This window comes from Megalobrama amblycephala, linkage group LG12 (genome assembly GCF_018812025.1).
Source record: "Megalobrama amblycephala isolate DHTTF-2021 linkage group LG12, ASM1881202v1, whole genome shotgun sequence".
NCBI classification, from domain to species: Eukaryota; Metazoa; Chordata; class Actinopteri; order Cypriniformes; family Xenocyprididae; genus Megalobrama; species Megalobrama amblycephala.
This window is the reverse complement of record NC_063055.1, coordinates 5,920,210-5,938,276: the sequence shown is the minus strand read 5'-3', so window position 1 is coordinate 5,938,276 and position 18,067 is coordinate 5,920,210. Positions and strand designations below refer to the sequence as shown.

General features: G+C 35.3%; 1 protein-coding gene across 3 annotated transcripts in view; it reads right to left on the bottom strand.

Moving 5' to 3' along the window:
* The window catches only part of ccdc120a (coiled-coil domain containing 120a), a 60,696-nt gene that overhangs the window by 25,119 nt on the left and 17,510 nt on the right, over positions 1-18,067 (bottom strand). For 2 of the 3 annotated variants that reach the window (XR_007187447.1, XM_048209781.1), the window contains exon 1: positions 9,754-10,070. The exons of the other annotated variant lie outside the window; for it this stretch is intronic. The gene's annotated coding sequence lies outside the window, so the exon portion shown is untranslated. Of the gene's footprint in view, positions 1-9,753; positions 10,071-18,067 lie in introns of those variants that run through there. 3 annotated transcript variants of the gene reach the window in all.

The window sequence follows — 18,067 nt, the reverse complement described above, 5'->3', positions numbered from 1 at the left end:
GCAGCAACATTTTTTATGGGCTCCTGATGCCTGAAGAAAATTTACAGCTTTCTTTGATGTCTTTGAACTCGGGAGTGAAAATTTGAGCAATGAATCAATGCAGGCAGAGCAGAACACATTAAAAATGATGACAACTACTTCAGCAACAAGTAGGACTCGGGAAACACAGCAAAAATGTTAAATTGTTGAATAGAAATAAAGTTGAAATATTTTAAAAGAACTTAGATTTTGTCAAGAAAATGTAATTGCTTGGCTAACGTGTTCTAAACAGGGTAAAACATTATTAACTAAACCTATAAAAACATTTTTGTTCATTTATCTAATAAAATATTAGATAAAAAAAAAGAAAACAAAAAGTTGAACTAAAATTAAAACTAAAACTGAAATAACTGAAACTAAATTGTAATTTTTAAAAATAACGAAAGCACATAAATTACGAAAATTTAAACTAAGGGGGTATTTATACAACACCATTTTCAACTAAAAACAGAAAACGTTTTATGTGTTTTGGCTGTTCATTTACGACAACGGCGTTTTGGCGGCCTGAAAACGCAAACTTTTAAAAACGGGTTTCATAGTAGTGCAAGTTTTTGAAAACGATACCTTTATCATTTCAGCGTAAACTACAAAAATGGGGAATTTGTGAAAATGTTGACGTCATGCGCACGCGTATTACATGTTCAGTCTATAGGTGCGTAGTGTTTCTTTACAAAGTGACATCGCCAACTACTGGCCTATAATAATAATAATAATACATAATAATACAGCATTTTAAGTTGTTTTCACTGATCCGTGTGAACAGAGATAGTTTTGACAACGTTGTCTTCTGTACGCGCTAGAGCTGCACGATTCTGGATAAAATGAGAATCGTGATTTTTTGGTTTTAAATAAAGATCACGATTCTCCCACGATTCTGAATATACAACTAAACAAAATAACATAATTTATAGGGCTGCACGATTTATCGCAATTATTTTATGCGCAGCTTGTCAGAGCTGTACGGCTCTGTGATCAGTAGTAAATGTTTCTTTATCTGAAAGCCAGAGGGCGCTCTTGTGCAGAAACTGCAAATATGCCCTGCTGCCGAAGTAGATCACGTGTCATTCCAGGAAATTATTCTGTGTAAGAAGCCACATCATCTCACAGAAGGACGCTCAACTGTCGTTATGAAGTGAGTTTGGAGTAAAAACATGTTATTAAATGTTGTCTTTTGTTGGACAAGATGTTAATAAATGCTTCTCATGTCTGGAAAGATGTTTTGACACATGTTTTTTTTTCAAACACATTATAAGCGATTCAAACTCTCAGTGCTTTCAGATGGATTAGCATTTGGAGAAATAGTTCATGGATAAGCCGCGCATAAAAAAATAATTGCTGCTTTGCGATTTCATAATCACACTAAGCCAAGTCATTTAAGTGTGATTACAATGTTTTTTTTCTAATCGTCCGATTAATCGTGCAGCCCTAATAATTTACTAGAGGTTCTGACAAAATATGAATTGATGGACTCTAATTTCTGGAAAAAAGTTTTGAATTTTAAGGAATTACCCTATTTAAAAAAATGGTTTTGAATTAATTCAATGACTCATTAATAAATATTTGTTTCATTACTAGATGAATCAGTGTTTTTGAACGAATCTTTTGAATGAATGATTCAATGACAATACATTTTTTAACAGTCACTTGTTGCCACCTAGTGGCGTAAGATGTAATTGATACAACCGTTATTTGAAGCACCAAGTTAGTTTCAAATGCTGGCTTGCTCTATTTTGATCGCTATCGTAGACATCAGTGTTTATATCCTAAATTTAAACTTTTATCTCAGTACTTCTGTGATAATTTGAATACTTAAACAACTAATGTGTGGTTCAAAACTGCTCTTTCTGGCTCAGCACAGCAGAACAAAAACAGATTTGAATGTTCCGGTATGATTTTGTCAAAGCTCTAATAAACACGGGCGAATCGTTGTCATTATTAATATCGCGTGGGTGTTTCAATCGAGATCGCAATCTTTTTACGATTAATCGTGCAGCTCTAATACTAAGGAAACATTTTTTTTTTGTTGCTTTTAGTACATTGTTGTTGCGTAAACGTACCCCAAAATATAAAAGGAAAACTGAAAATATAAAAATAAAAGTCAAAATTATAATAATAATAATAAAATTACACTGGTTCTAAAAAGTTCCAAGTGTGTTGCTATGTAGTTGTTAGAGTGTTTCTGATGGTTTCTAGTTGGTTAATTACTGGTCCAGGTCAAAAGAGGCCAAAAGAGTCTCTACGATAGCTCCAGTCCTACATTCAATGCAAGTACAATATGTGGGTTTCATCACAAAAATCATTAGTCTGATTGCTAAGAAAAAAAGTAATAGCTCCTACAATGTGAGCCATCATTCATGTTTCTAACAATAAGTTATACTTGGGGTTAGTAATTTTAACAAACCCCTAACTCCAAGTATGAGGACTAGTAATTGTCGCAAGCATCATTTGCTAAGGCTTATTAAAGTATTTAAATAAAATGTTTATTTAAAGATTTAGTGGTGCTTTAAAGAAAATTACAGAGACAAAGCAAGAAGTGCAGATGTATCCAGAAGGAGAGAAATGAAAGAGCATTGAAAACATGAGATAATTATGAGCAGATTAGACCTCAAAGAGAAACACATGGGCTTTAAAGAGACTGGGCTCATTCAAGCAGCTGGAATCATACGGATGCAAATTGGAAACTCATTTGAATATACAAAGCCAATGGGAAGGATTTTGTATATTTGTGTGTGTGAGTATGTGTTTGCATGAGTGTGATTGTGTGTGTGAAGGTGATCTCATTTCTTTTCAGATCAACGTTCCACTTCTGACAACTTATGACTGGTTCACACTCATTTTCTCCACTATAAGATTCTGAGGTTGTGAAAAGATTCAGATTCCGATGGTGAGTCAAAGAGCCGGTTGGATAATTGTGTACTCTGAGATCATTCTGGGTTAGGCTGAACTGCAGGCGTCAGCTCTTTTGTGCGCTGTACATACGCCTCACCGCTAAAAGTCACTCCACCCGCCAAACACAAAACTACAGAGAGAAATCACACTTTAATTGAGGTTTTGATCGGGCGCAAAGGTGGAAACCGCCCTGTCCAGAAGTGCTGCTGATGGATAAACAGCTGAATATGACTGAACAGTGATTTTTTTCCAATGTTAAAATATACAGAGACGACTATTAGTGCCCCATTTGTAAATTGATTTAGTTAAGGGTTGGATTTTCCATTTGTCAAAAATAATGGCGCATGAGTAAACCTTCACCTTTAAAGTATTCACAAGAGGAAGTAAAAGCACGACCTATTGATGATCGAGACGAGCAAATATATGAGTCAAAAAAGTAGAAAAGTAGCCCATTATCATAAATGTTAACAACTTAATCACAAGTACAGCACTGTTCTGTCACGCACTGGCATTCCATGCTGCAAAGTAATATGTGCACATAATAAGTGATATAATATGCTAGGTGTCTTTGGGAATGCCCCACATGGCATCACAATGAGATCACATTAAACAGTTGGTTTTCTGGTTTTGGGCCATCTGCATAAAATGATTTCCTTACTTTGAAATCTGTGACAAACCACACCACATTCAGCATTCATATATATATATATATATATATTATTATTTATTTATATTTTATTTTCAGGATGCATGGATGCATAAATTAATCAAAAGTGACAGTTAAGGGTTCGTTCACCCAAAAATGAAAATTCTGTCTTTAATTACTCACCCTAATGTTGTTCCAAACCCGTAAGACTTTCGTTCTTAATTTGTGTTCCGAAGTTGAATGAAAGTCTTACAAGTTTGGAACGACATGAGGGTGAGTAATTAATGACAGAATTTTCATTCTTGGGTGAACTAACCCTTTAAGACATTTTTTAAAGCTACAAAAGATTTCTATTTTTTTAATGCTGTTATTTTGAACTTTCTTAAGCAGCACAACTGTTTTCAACATTGATCATAATAAAAAAAATGTTCTTGTGCAGTAAATCAGCATATTAGAATGATTTCTGAAGGATCATGTGACACTGAAGACTGGAGTAATGATGCTAAAAATTCAGCTTTGATCACAGGAATAAATTACATTTTAAAGTATATTCATATAGAAAACAGTTATTTTAAATTGTAATAATATTTCTAAATATTCACTGTATTTTGTAGGGATGCAACAATACAGTTAGCCCACGGTTCAATACATACCTCGGTTTTTTAACCACGGTTTTCGGTTCGGTTCGGTTCAGTTTGTTATTCTATGCTTAGGCAATAGGAACAGTAAGAGGTTAGTAGAAAAAGTAAAAACGATTTATTGCAATACTCCTTTATTTTATTTAAAAGCAAAGAAAAGTCCACTAGTTTCTAGTGTATTGTATAATATAAAATAATTTTTTATTTTAAAATTAACACTGACATCTCACAGCTGTTGGTAGCCCATGTACAAACTGTACAAACAAATTCTCCAAAGCTGTTTACCAAGCTTTCGATTAAATTTAATATTTGAAATCACCAATAAAATCTGACAACAACTGCCTCATTTTATTTAATTTTTTTTCTCAAACGCTGGAATCATGACAAAAAATCTGTACTTTTCAGGCTGGATCAAGCTAATGCGCATGCGCAGACCTAAATGCGCGTCTCTTGTGCCTCATTTCGGAGACACTCGTCTGGCTGTTTCTATAGAAACCGGTGCTTCTAACGGCCGCTGCAGTGACGCGATGACTTTATCAGTCAGCGATTGGCTCTTATTTAGAAGGCGGGACTTATTCCACCATATTGCGCGTTTCACTTTCTCCCATTCAAAACAATACGAGTGACGCGTCTTGTGTTATTCTATAGTCTTTGATTATACTCAATGGCAAATCCGAAATGTCTCCACACCACGGATTTGAAAGACGCCGGCGCTTCCTCGTACTGTAGCCTCACTTCCCCGCCGCTCGCCATGTTAAAGTGTGGAATGATGGTTCAGCGCCCCCTAACTTTAGAGCATAGTGATTGAATATTTACTCGCGGGGAGGAGTACTCGTAGACTTACAGGCACACACAAACAGTCAATTCGGAGAGAAATAAAACGCACATAAATTATTTAAACGTAAAACCGAAAAAAACGCAATTCACAAGCGCGTATTGAACCGTGGATGTCGTACCGAACGGTTCAATATTATATTGAGAATTGTGGCATCCCTAGTATTTTGACTATGTAAATGCATCCAAAAAGCCATACTTCTTGCACAAAATGAACACAAACAATTCTTATTCAAAATTAACTTAAAAGTATTTGGGAACTGGAACTAAAAATGTTAAGGAGCCATTACTGTAAGTAACACATGGAGGTGCTGACTCTCAAACAAACTAGCATCACTAACAACAGCAACAACTGGACGAAACAGCCTCCAGTTCACATAACTGCTGTCAGCATCCAGTGCGGGGGGAGACACAACATGAACATGAGAGCATGTCATTAAATCAGTCAGTTGTCTCACACGTGGTCACTGGACTCACGCCCATCAGCAATGTCAACCATGTTTGTCACATTTTCTGGCGATCTTGTGGGCAGCTGATTATGGGAGGTATGGAGCCACAGTCCAACGCTGTTGTCTTGGCATCCTGATACTGACCCCATAAACCGGGCAGAGGTGGGGCTCTCACAGCTGCTTCTGTGCTGATGGCAAGCTGTGTTGAACATAATGAGGATAATACTGCGCATCAACAACAACTTCATACAACTACATCAATACTTTGGCTTGCTTAGTTGGAGTTTAAAAGACACTTTATATTCAGTAATATTATTGATTTGACTGACATTATCGGGTGAGAACAAAACTTGTTCTGAATTGAGCTGGATGATGACACTACCGTCTTCTGCAGAGCTGCTTTAAGCCCCTGATATACTGATGTGACGTCATTTTGAACAAAATCAGGCCAAAAAGAAGTTCGCTTGGAGTTTCCAACTTCTTTTTACCCCTAAACGAAGAACTACAAAGAACTTCGCTATGATTATATTCAGGGCCTTTATAGCTGAATCAACTTCATTTAATAATTGACAAATTTTGCAACATCAACAGTTATTGAACTGACTTGAGCTGAATAATAATGACACTATTGTCTTTTTAGAGCTGCTTCACATGCAGAAGAATTTGAATTTGTCTGATTTTTTCCATCACTGATTGTTACACTCTCAGATCTGTATTGTATAAAGTGCTTTATGAAAAATGTGACTTGACTTGTTAGGTTACCAGGGTGGTGCTATGTGGTTTCCAATGTGTTCTCATTCTAGTTATTAGCAAAAATCATTCATGTCAGTTCCCTTAAATGGTGCGAGACAAGTTATGTAATATATAAAATTATATATATAATATATATATATTTATAAAAGTTATGGTCACACATTAGTTTACAAGAGTTCAGTACATGGAAATGACATACAGTGAGTCTCAAACACCACTGTTTCCTCTTGTTTAAAAGACCTCCGAAGAACAGGCGAATCTCAACATAACACCGACTGTTACGTAACAGTCGGGATCAATAATATGTATGACCCCAATATTTGCATATGCCAGCTCATGTTCAAGGCATTAGACAAGGGCAGGACATCTGGATCTGTGCACAGCTGAATCATCAGACTATGTAAGCAAGCAAGGACAACAGCGAAAAATGGCAGATGGAGCGATAATAACTGACATGATCCATGATATCATGATATTTTTAGTGATATTTGTAAATTGTCTTTATAAATGTTTTGTTAGCATGTTGCTAATGTACTGTTACATGTGGTTAAAGTTACCATCGTTTCTTACTGTATTCACGGAGACAAGAGTCATCGCTATTTTCATTTTTAAACACTTGCAGTCTGTATAATTCATAAACACAACTTCATTCTTTATAAATCTCTCCAACAGTGTGTAATGTTAGCTTTAGCCACAGAGCACCATCAAACTCATTCAGAATCAAATGTAAACATCCAAATAAACACTGTACTAATGCAATTAGACATGCTGCATGACGAACACTTGGTAAAGATCCATTTTGAGGGTTATATTAGTTGTGTGAACTTTGTTTATGCTGTTTAAGGCAAGCTCGAGCTCCGGGGGCGGGGAGCACGAGATTTAAAGGGGCCGCACAGCCTGAATCAGCACATAGTTAATGATGCCCCAAAATAGGCAGTTAAAAAAATGAATAAAAAAAATCTATGGGGTATTTTGAGCTGAAACTTCACAGACACATTCAGGGGACACCTTAGACTTATATTACATCTTTTGAAAACACGTTCTACAACACCTTTAAGGTCCAGATCTCACTATTAAAGGGTTAGTTCACCCAAAAATGAAAATATTGTCATTTATTACTCACCCTCATGTCGTTCCACACCCATAAGACCTTCATTCATCTTCTACTAAAAACATATTTGAAACAGTTCATGTGAGTTCAGTGGTTCTGTCTTAACATTATAAAGCAACAAAAATATTTTTTGCTTTGGAGCTTTACGAATCGAATCAATGATTCGGAGTGCCAAAGTCATGTGATTTCAGCAGTTTAGCCGTTTGATAGGAGATCAGAGTCACTGATCCGATTCGTAAAGCTCCAAAGCAGTGTTTTGAAATCGCCCATCACTATATTGTTGAAAAGTCGTTATTTTGGGGGGATTTTGGCACACAAAAAGTATTCTCGTTGCTTTATAATATTAAGATAGAACCACTGAACTCACATGAACTGTTTTAAATATGTTTTTAGTACCTTTATGGATCTTGAGATTTTCAATGACATTGCTGTCAATGCAGGCCTCACTAAGCCATCGGATTTAATCAAAAATATCTTAATTTGTGTTCTGAAGATTAATGAAGGTCTTACAGATGTGGAACGGCATGAGGGTGAGTGATAAATGACATTATTTTCATTTTTGAGTGAACTAACCCTTTAACTACAACTTTTGCCTCAGTAAACTCCTCATTACTGCTTATTATTGGTTAGTAAGGTAGTTGTTAAGTTTAGGTATTGGGTAGGATTAAGGGATGTGGAATAATAATAATATTTAAATATAATTTATACATATGGTCTTCATACAAAAATATCTGACAAAGCCAAAATATCAAATATGTAATAAAATATACTGATAAAACACAATTTAACATTAAAAGTAAATGATATGCATATAAGACACCTATCTTTACTCAAAATATACACATTTTTTATACATATTTTATTTAAATCATAGGGTTTATTCATATATCTAACTCTAAGTATAGAATAGTAATCGTGAGGATAACACTGCTAATAAAAAAATATATACACAATTAATCCAGCAACAATTTGGTCAGTTTGGGTTTGTAGGTTATGGGCTCATTGTCAGATTAAAATCTTTCATTTTTAGCAAATTTTGGACACAAAAATTATAAATATATCACAGATTTAGCAGAACAACATTTGCTTAAAATGAGGAAGTGAGCAGGAAGTTAAATAAAGTGGCGACACAGTGGAGCAAGGTTATGTTGTACGTACATTCATTAACCTGATTGATTATAAAGACTTAATGCATTAAATCAAGGTTTGTTTGGGTCTTGTTTTTAATGAACTGACTCTTCCTGGACTCAAGAGGTTATCAGTGTGTTTGTTTGAGTGTGTGTGTGTGTGTTGAGCGTGGGGATGTGCCACAGACGGGGACTGGTTTCTAGGTAGCTCTTCAAACACTTCAATAATCTCCTTCAGCACAAAGCAACAACAAACTTCTCCAAGTGACACTCCAGGCAAGTCAACTCAGACTTCACTGGCAGATTTTTTTTTTTTTTTGCCTGGAGTGACGGCTCACAGACACAGTTTCAAAGAGCAAGATTTCTTGTCAGCTAGCTAAAACACAAATGATTAAACATCATATGGCTGCAATGACAGTTGCTCAGTGAAAAAAATCAATATTCTTGCAAAAAAAAAGGAAAGAAGACAGCCACAAATAAGCTCATTGATAAGATTACGTCAGCTGATCAATATTCGCAAAAGATTGACAGCATAAAGTCTAACAGTTCCATCATTTTTAGGATAAATCTTCAATGAGGTTCACTGCGAACCAAACCATACAACGGCTTTCTGTGTAAAAATCACCACCTTGAAAACGACGAGCAAATTTCTACCACTCAAAATGGCTAGTGTGAAGACCAAGTCCCATAAGGTCTTGTTAGTGCTGCTGGCCGACCATCCAGCTAGTCCAACAGACACAACACATCGGGCCGAGCACCTGATAAATTAAATAATAATCCTGTCATCACATCCTCTTCCCTGAAGGGCTGGATTTTCTGCTTCATAATGGTCTTGTACAGATGTATCCGGAGCTCATGCCCATGCAAACAGAGGGCTGTCATTAAACTTTGTAACATATAGATCATATCTCTATATCATGCTTTGCGAAAAGTGACTATTTAAAAGAGAAGCAGCTGCAGAAATCACTTCAAGAAGTGCAAAATACAACAATGCTGCCAAATACAATTACAGGCTGTGTTTAACTACACCACAAAATTATACATTAAAGAAAACAAAGATCACAACAAGCTGTTATTATGATGGAAGTCATAATGACATGATATTATATTTATGTTGCTCTCTAGTCCCCTTACAAAAACGTACTGCATGGCACTATATATATTTACCATAGTACTACCATGTTCAAAATACTGGTTTGGTGTCATGCATTTAATACTTTTCTAATACGCCTAGGCTTACTTAGAGATGTTATATTAAAAATCTTACCTGTAACATTAAATGTTTAGTCCTGATCTGCTCTTCTGTGTGAGTTTAAAGGGAAGTCAGTCTGGTTACAGTGTATCATGCAGCAGTTGTCTGTAAGTTATCCTTATCAGAGCAGGTAAAGCCACCGGCAACTGGTTTGCTCAATTTCGAGGTGCAACACGCCAAAACAAGCAGCTGTCAGTGATGAAATCATTTCACTGATGAAGTTAAAACGGAAAAGTTGTGTGTGAAGGATAAGCCATTAGTCCAATGCTGAGCCATACAGATTCAGCGCAGATTTTCGCTCTGAACTCAGCGCACTCCCGCGGACCGAACCAAACGCACGCACAGGGGTAAGTGTTAAAGGCTCGGCTTATGAATATTAATTAGAGTAACGTGACGTACGCCAGGTAGGCCGACCTGATTGGCTGAAAGGCAGAAGTTGGTAGGAGGGCTCTAGTCTGCGGGGCCAAATAGCGAATCATTGGCTGGAATTATGAATATTTAATAAGATTACGTAACACGACGCTCCAGGAGAGTTACCAAGCAACAGCTGAATACTAAAATTAATATTTATGAGGTAAGACTTCAGCATAGTTGTAAATTCACGTGAGGAGATTTAAACTTGAGGTTTAATTTTTTTTTCTTTAAATGCATCGCCGTTTCTCGTCTCTTAAAGGGATAGTTCACCCAAAAAATAAAAAAATTGTCATAAATTAATTATTCACCCTCAAGTTGTTCTAACCTGTATGAGTTTCTTTCTTCTGTTGAACACAATAGTTATTTTGAAGAATGTATGTGACCAAACAGTTGCTGGTCCCCATTGACTTCCATATTAAAAAAAAAAAAAAAACTATGTAAGTCAATGGGGACCAGAAACTGTTTGGTTACCCATATTCTTCAAAATATCTTCTTTTAAGTTCCACAGAACAAAGAAACTCATACTGTTCATAATGTTTTTATTAAAATGTATTAATTAAAAATAGCCTAAATCATTGTGATATTGGATTTGTGGCCAGGTTTTAGCAAACATTAAACTTATAAAACACTGTTTCTTCATATTGTTCAATAATTCATTTTTAATAATAAAAAATATTATATCAAATAAATAATAAAACATTTCTGTAATTATGTATATCTGTAAATACCTTTTCACACCCAATTTCATATTAAATGTCTCCAACACAGCTGTTGTGCTTTCCATTGAATGTGTGTTTAAATTACTCATGACTCTTGAGGTTTCCAAGACGTCTAAAAGAAAGTAGAACAGCAGCCTCATGGTAATCTAGGTGGTGAAAACTGAGACTATGTTTCGGCTACCTTCAGTTTCCCTGAGGGACAGAGCTGTGCCTTCATTTGCAAACCAATTGGCTTTAAGACAGGATTTCTATTCACATGTAAAGGATGTCATCTACATGAAACAACAGTTTGATCTTTTCAGTTGCCCAGGGCTCATATTACACTGAAAATGCAACAAATACGTAAATAATACAGAATCATGTTATATGTTGAAGAAATAGAAAAATTTTTTAGAGCAACAATTGATTTAAGGGAATTTCCCGAAATAGAGATTTGACAATGTGACAACTTCAATATGCATAGCACTCTTTTGCTTTGATTTTATTTTAATTAATTATTTTAAAAAGTTATATTTTTGTACTTTGGCACTAGTATATTATATCTTAGTTTTCTTATACTTTTTAATGAATATTTCTCATTGTATAAAAAAAATGCATTGAATACAAGCACCATTTGTTAAAAAGGACCTTGTTACATATAGAAAAAAGCCACGGTTTGCTGTTAATGTTCCTGAACTGTGATTTTCACAAGTAAGTGACAAATGCCCAGCATCACCACATTAAATAATGCATGAGTAAATGTAAACATTATACGCAATATAATTCATATCAAATTTGTCATTTGAGAACACCCTGATATCAGTGATCCATAGTTAACATTTCATAAAAGGATTTTGTGAGCAAGTTTTCTGCCTTTAATCCAGACATTTTGATCTCATCCAGTTACTTTATTATACTTGACTTAGTCCGACCATATAATTAGACATGAAGCGATTACAGATGGCTTGGGTTGTAATGGTCAGTGTGGTTAGCGAGAGCAGCTCTTCTGCTGTACAGGAGAGCCTCGTCGCCTGGGATTTCCATCAGTGCTGCAGTTTAATTTGAGTGTGAGGATTTCAATGAAGGGAAGTTCAGCTGGGGATCAGAACAAAGTGCATCTCCTGCCCTTCCTGGAATTCTCCGCAAGAACATTCTCACAACGAGTCCCGGTGAAGGAGAGAGAGAGAGTTAGAAACCCTGCTGGGACCAGACCCCTCTGCCTCTTCATCAATCACTCCACAGGACAGAACAACCGTCTCCTCCTAATGAGACTGACAATACTGCACCGGTGTCTGCAGTGTCACGGCTCCTGGCTTGCGCTTATCCAATTAACCATTACCGAAAGCTCAAATCAACATGCCAGTTTACAGTCTGGAATTCTAAAGCTAATGTGAAACTAATGCAACATACAGTACACACTCTTAAAGACCATAAGAAATCCATTTTTTTAGTCCATGTCTATAATTTTGAGGGGAAAAAAAATCTATATCTAGTGTACTCTTAAAAAGTCACAAAATTAACAAATTAGCATATGCATTTCAAATGCACAGCCTGTTAAAAAACTCTATTGGCTAAAGAACAAGAACTTCTTAGAAAACTGTGTATATCAAGCATTTGCATGCATTTTCACTTACAGTAAAATGAAAGTCAATGAGGCAAAACATTGCACTATGGGATTAATGTTAAAATACAAAATCACTAGGCTATAACGAACAAACATTACAGATTCTCATATCACCTCATAATGAATTATCTCCAACTTGCAACTATAAATATATCCAGCTTTATCTGCATACATACCGTACACTCACATAAAGCGATATAGGATGATTTACTCAATGTTACAGCTCAAATAACACTTTTGCATTGAAAAAATTACTAGCAGCAGATTTCTGCATTAAAATCCTCTGAAAAGCCTTTCCTTATAGACTGCAAATAATCATTGAACAATCATTTTTTGTTATACGTTTTGTTGTCATTATATATTGAACCCAGAGCATTCCTTTAAAGTAAGAGAAATAGTTAAAGTGTTCTTAACAAATCTTGAAAAAACAAGAAAATATAAGTATATCCAGTCTCACCCAGATACATACAATACACTCAGGTAAAGCAGTATACTATCAACAGAGCTGGGTAGACTTCTTATGAATTGCAAAATTGACAAAAATTATAATCAGTAATATAATCTCTTAGATTACACATTTTTGGTAATGTAATCGGACTACTTTTGGATTACATTTAGATTACCTTTTGTGCCAACCCTTATTTGATGTCACATATATAGTAGGATAATCTTGTACTATTTTGACAGATACAAAGAAAAAATATATTTCAAAAATATATATTCTATTTACCATGGACAGTTAATACTTCAAAATACTAACACTAATGTACCTGTAAGTGTTTGCTGATAGTAACACTGAATAAAACAAAATCACATCTTATGATTTTAAAACATATTCACTTAAAATTAAGTAAATGTAGAAAACAGCAACATTACAAAATCAAGTATTGAAAAACGTGCAAATTTACAGCAATATCACTGCTACATCAAATATTTAATCTGTATTTCATATATTAATGTTATTATTATTATATAATTATTATTTCATATACAGTACAGTCCAAAAGTTTGGAACCACTAAGATTTTTAATGTTTTTAAAAGAAGTTTCGTCTGCTCACCAAGGCTACATTTATTTAATTAAAAATACAGTAAAAAACAGTAATATTGTGAAATATTATTACAATTTAAAATAACTGTGTACTATTTAAATATATTTGACAAAGTAATTTATTCCTGTGATGCAAAGCTGAATTTTCAGCATCGTTACTCCAGTCTTCAGTGTCACATGATCCTTCAGAAATCATTCTAATATGCTGATTTGCTGCTCAATAAATATTTATGATTATTTTCAATGTTGAAAACAGTTGTGTACTTTTTTTTCAGGATTCCTTGATGAATAGAAAGTTCAAAAGAACAGCATTTATCTGAAATACAAAGCTTCTGTAGCATTATACACTACCGTTCAAAAGTTTGGGGTCAGTAAGAATTTTTATTTTTATTTTTTTGAAAAGAAATTAAAGAAATGAATACTTTTATTCAGCAAGGATGCATTAAATCAATCAAAAGTGGCAGTAAAGACATTTATAATGTTACAAAAGATTAGATTTCAGATAAACACTGTTCTTTTGAACTTTCTATTCATCAAATAATCCTGAAAAAAAATATTGTACACAAATATTTTGTACAATTGTACACATTAAATGTTTCTTGAGCAGCAGATCAGCATATTAGAATGATTTCTGAAGGATCATGTGACACTGAAGACTGGAGTAATGATGCTGAAAATTCAGCTTTGCCATCACAGGAATAAATTACTTTGTGAAATATATTCAAATAGAAAACAGTTATTTTAAATTGTAATAATATTTCACAATATTACTGTTTTTTTACTGTATTTTTAATTAAATAAATGTAGCCTTGGTGAGCAGACGAAACTTCTTTTAAAAACATTAAAAATCTTAGTGGTTCCAAACATTTGGACTGTACTGTATATATATATATATATATATATTTAATCCATATTTCATATCTATATTTTCGTTCATGATTCTTCGAGGAAAAACTCGAAGAATCATAAGCGGCAGGTTTATTATGAAAAAAATATAAACGTTAAAAAAATGAAAAATTAGGAGAATCAATGAATTATGAACAATTTACTGCCATTGTGTAAATAATATGTAATCATGTAATCCATAAAAAAGTAACTGTAGTCTGATTATGAGTATTTTAAAAAGTAGTTTACTCTAATTACAAGTACTTGATTTCTGGAATCTGATTACGTAATCCAGATTACATGTAATCCGTTATTACCCAGCTCTGACTATCAAAGACTTTATATGACTTTACGGTGCACTCCTATTACTTATGAATGGGAAAAAGTGCAACACTCAATATGGCGAATAAGCCCCACCTTCTAGGTGAAAGGGCCAATCGTTGATTAGTAAAGTCATCACGTCACTACAGGCAGTGTTCTCTGACTTGTCTTAAAGGGACTTTGATACTATACAGCAAAAAAATGTTGATTGCTTGTTTTGTCACAAAATGTAAACTTTATTATCGGCCAACTAAATGTGACTAAAAGGAACGAAGAGATTAAGATATTATAAACATCAATATAATGAATTTCTGTAAAGCCACTTTGAAATGTGCACTGTGAAAAGTGCTATACAAATACATTTGTTAGAGAGAAAATCTGGCACAGTCAAAATGAGCTGTGGTGATCAGGACAGCCAAAGGGAGATGTTTGCCATCTGTTTAACAAATCATGACATAAATGCTCTCCACCCCCTCCCGATTTTCACAGGTGTTTGCCATTAGCCAAGGCCACAAATGCTGCCCAAAGGGAGTGACCTTAAAGCCAACAGCTGCCCATTCAGAACCCCAACATAAAACAGACCAGCGGTCAAAGAATGATATCAACTCTCCACATCCCAGAACCACAGACTGAAGACTTAGTGCACATCCATTCAATGAAAGAGACAGAGGATTTTACTTCTTGAGCGTTGGCATTGGATGAAACGAACAGGCGTATGAGCGTTGCAGACACTAACTGCTTATTATAACATCTAAATCCCAAGCCATAATGATGTGTAAAGGACTTTAATTATTCATATAGTAGTACTCCAAGCCCTAAGAACAGACTATATATAAAGTGTTGTTTTCATGCTGCATTTTTTAGCGGATTTAAACACATACACTCACACCTCTTTGATGTCTGAGTGAGTTTTCATAAGAACGCAGGAGATTTAAGGAGTCTAAGACAATAGCTTCACAGCGGCCAGGCATCGTAGGAGTGAGATCTTGGAGTAACAGCTGATTCTGACATATTTAACGCTGCTCTTTTAGTTTCATGCCAGTTGGCTCGCTGCTCTCCCCATCTTTCTTTCTCTAAAACCTCTCCAGGAGTAATCCGGGGAAAAAACCCGCAGATCCAAACTCTAAATGCTCCTCTACACTAATCCACAGCTCCACGCTCGGGAGAGTGGTGGGTTTATCTATGTGGTCAAAGCACTATGATCACTGTTAAGAGTTCAGTGATCTACTTAACAGGTACTGCATCTATTCTTATACAGAGAACTTTCAATGTTAAAATGCCTTATTCTACACCATTTTACCGCGCTGACACGGTTATAACAGTGGCTCTTTTGACAATAACAATGTGTATTAATACATTTCTAAGCTATTTTACTTACAAAGCTTGCCCCCTGGTGGACTAAAACGCATAGCAACACCCTGGCAACCACTCACAACTCATTTCCATAGCTGAAGAAACTGTGAAAACAAGTTATTTTTACAATTCTGTTCGGCGCTGCGAGTAGCACAGAAATTACATACTGCATACTACATCCTAAACACATTTTACACTTCTGGATCTTTGACCTACATACTTCAACAATGTGCATAAACTGGAAAACTTATTCTACAAGTGTAAAAGAGTCCAGATCTCATGGAGTCTCATGGGATTGTGGTGTTGAAGATGAATATGCCCTCAACAGGACGCCACTCCACACAGGATGACAGACAAGCGTACGGTCATGTGAACATCCCTGGGCAAAGCTTCCTCTATTTCCTCTTAAAGTCATGAACCACTTGATGAACTGCCTGTCCTGCGACAAAACACAAACATACATTCTTCCAAGTTCATAAATGACAAAGTATGAGTGTCCATACACTAGACAAAGTGATTCTCAAATGATCTAAAAATGAGTCACAGGTCTGTTCTGACAGGAAAATACAGCTAAATGCAAATAACAGAATGCAACTATGCTCAACCTTTAAAGGAAGAAAAAATTCTGCTCTGATCCATATATATATAAGTACAAAATTATTAAAAATATAATGATTGATATATATAGGTACAGCTACGCAAATGACACTTTGACGCTTCAAAAAGTTTATAAAGAGTTAAAGGTGCCCTCGAATGAAAAATTGAATTTATCTTGGCATAGTTAAATAACAAGAGTTCAGTACATGGAAGCAAGAACAATAGCAAAAAATGGCAGATGGAGCAATAATAACTGACATGATCCATGATATCATGATATTTTTAGTGATATTTGTAAACTGTCTTTCTAAATGTTTTGTTAGCATGTTGCTAATGTACTGTTAAATGTGGTTAAAGTTACCATCGTTTCTTACTGTATTCACAGAGACAAGAGTCGTCGCTATTTTCATTATTAAACACTTGCAGTCTGTATAATTCATAAACACAACTTCATTCTTTATAAATCTCTCCAACAGTGTAGCATTAGCCGTTAGCCACGGATCACAGCCTCAAATTCATTCAGAATCAAATGTAAACAATATAACAGTATACAATACTCACATAATCCGACGCATGCATGACGAACACTTTGTAAAGATTCATTTGAGGGTTATATTAGCTGTGTAAACTTTGTTTAGGCACTGTTTAAGGCAAGCGCGAGCTCCGTGGGCGGGGAGCATCAGCATTTAAAGGGGCCACACAGCATAATCGCGCATATTTAATGATGCCCCAAAATAGGCAGTTAAAAAAATTTATTTAAAAAAATCTATGGGCAATTTTGAGCTGAAACTTCACAGACACATTCAGGGGACACCTTAGACTTATATTACATCTTGACGTGCTAGAACCAATGAGGTTCATTCTCACGTTACGCATCACATTTGACCGTTCGCAAAGACCCGCCCCCTTTAGTTGTTAGGCTTGTTCAACTTGATGCAGCGCTGCACAGACCGATCAGCGGCGGACTTGAAGCAGTGCATGCCGGTAAGAAATTTTGTCCGACTTGAGACAGCGCCGACGCCACGTGACTGTGACGTATAGCATCAAGCCAGCGCAGCATCTCATGAGCGGCTGCACGAGCTCTGATGACGACAATGCTGTTCCACGATTGGCCGGATTCACCGCATGACAACGATCACATGTGTTTCATGTTTTTTTCTGAAAACTTCAGTTCCACTAATGCTCAAAAATCTGTATTTTTATAACAGTTAAAGCTCTTTTCATGTAGTCGCGATGTTGTATTGTGTCATGTTTATCAAAATAAAATGGATAAAAAAACATAGACGCCACTACATTGGTATTTAAATAATATATGCTTATGTTGAACTTTATTCTTGTAAAAACAGACACTGTAAGCAGTACATAAATGAAAATGTCTCTGAAACATC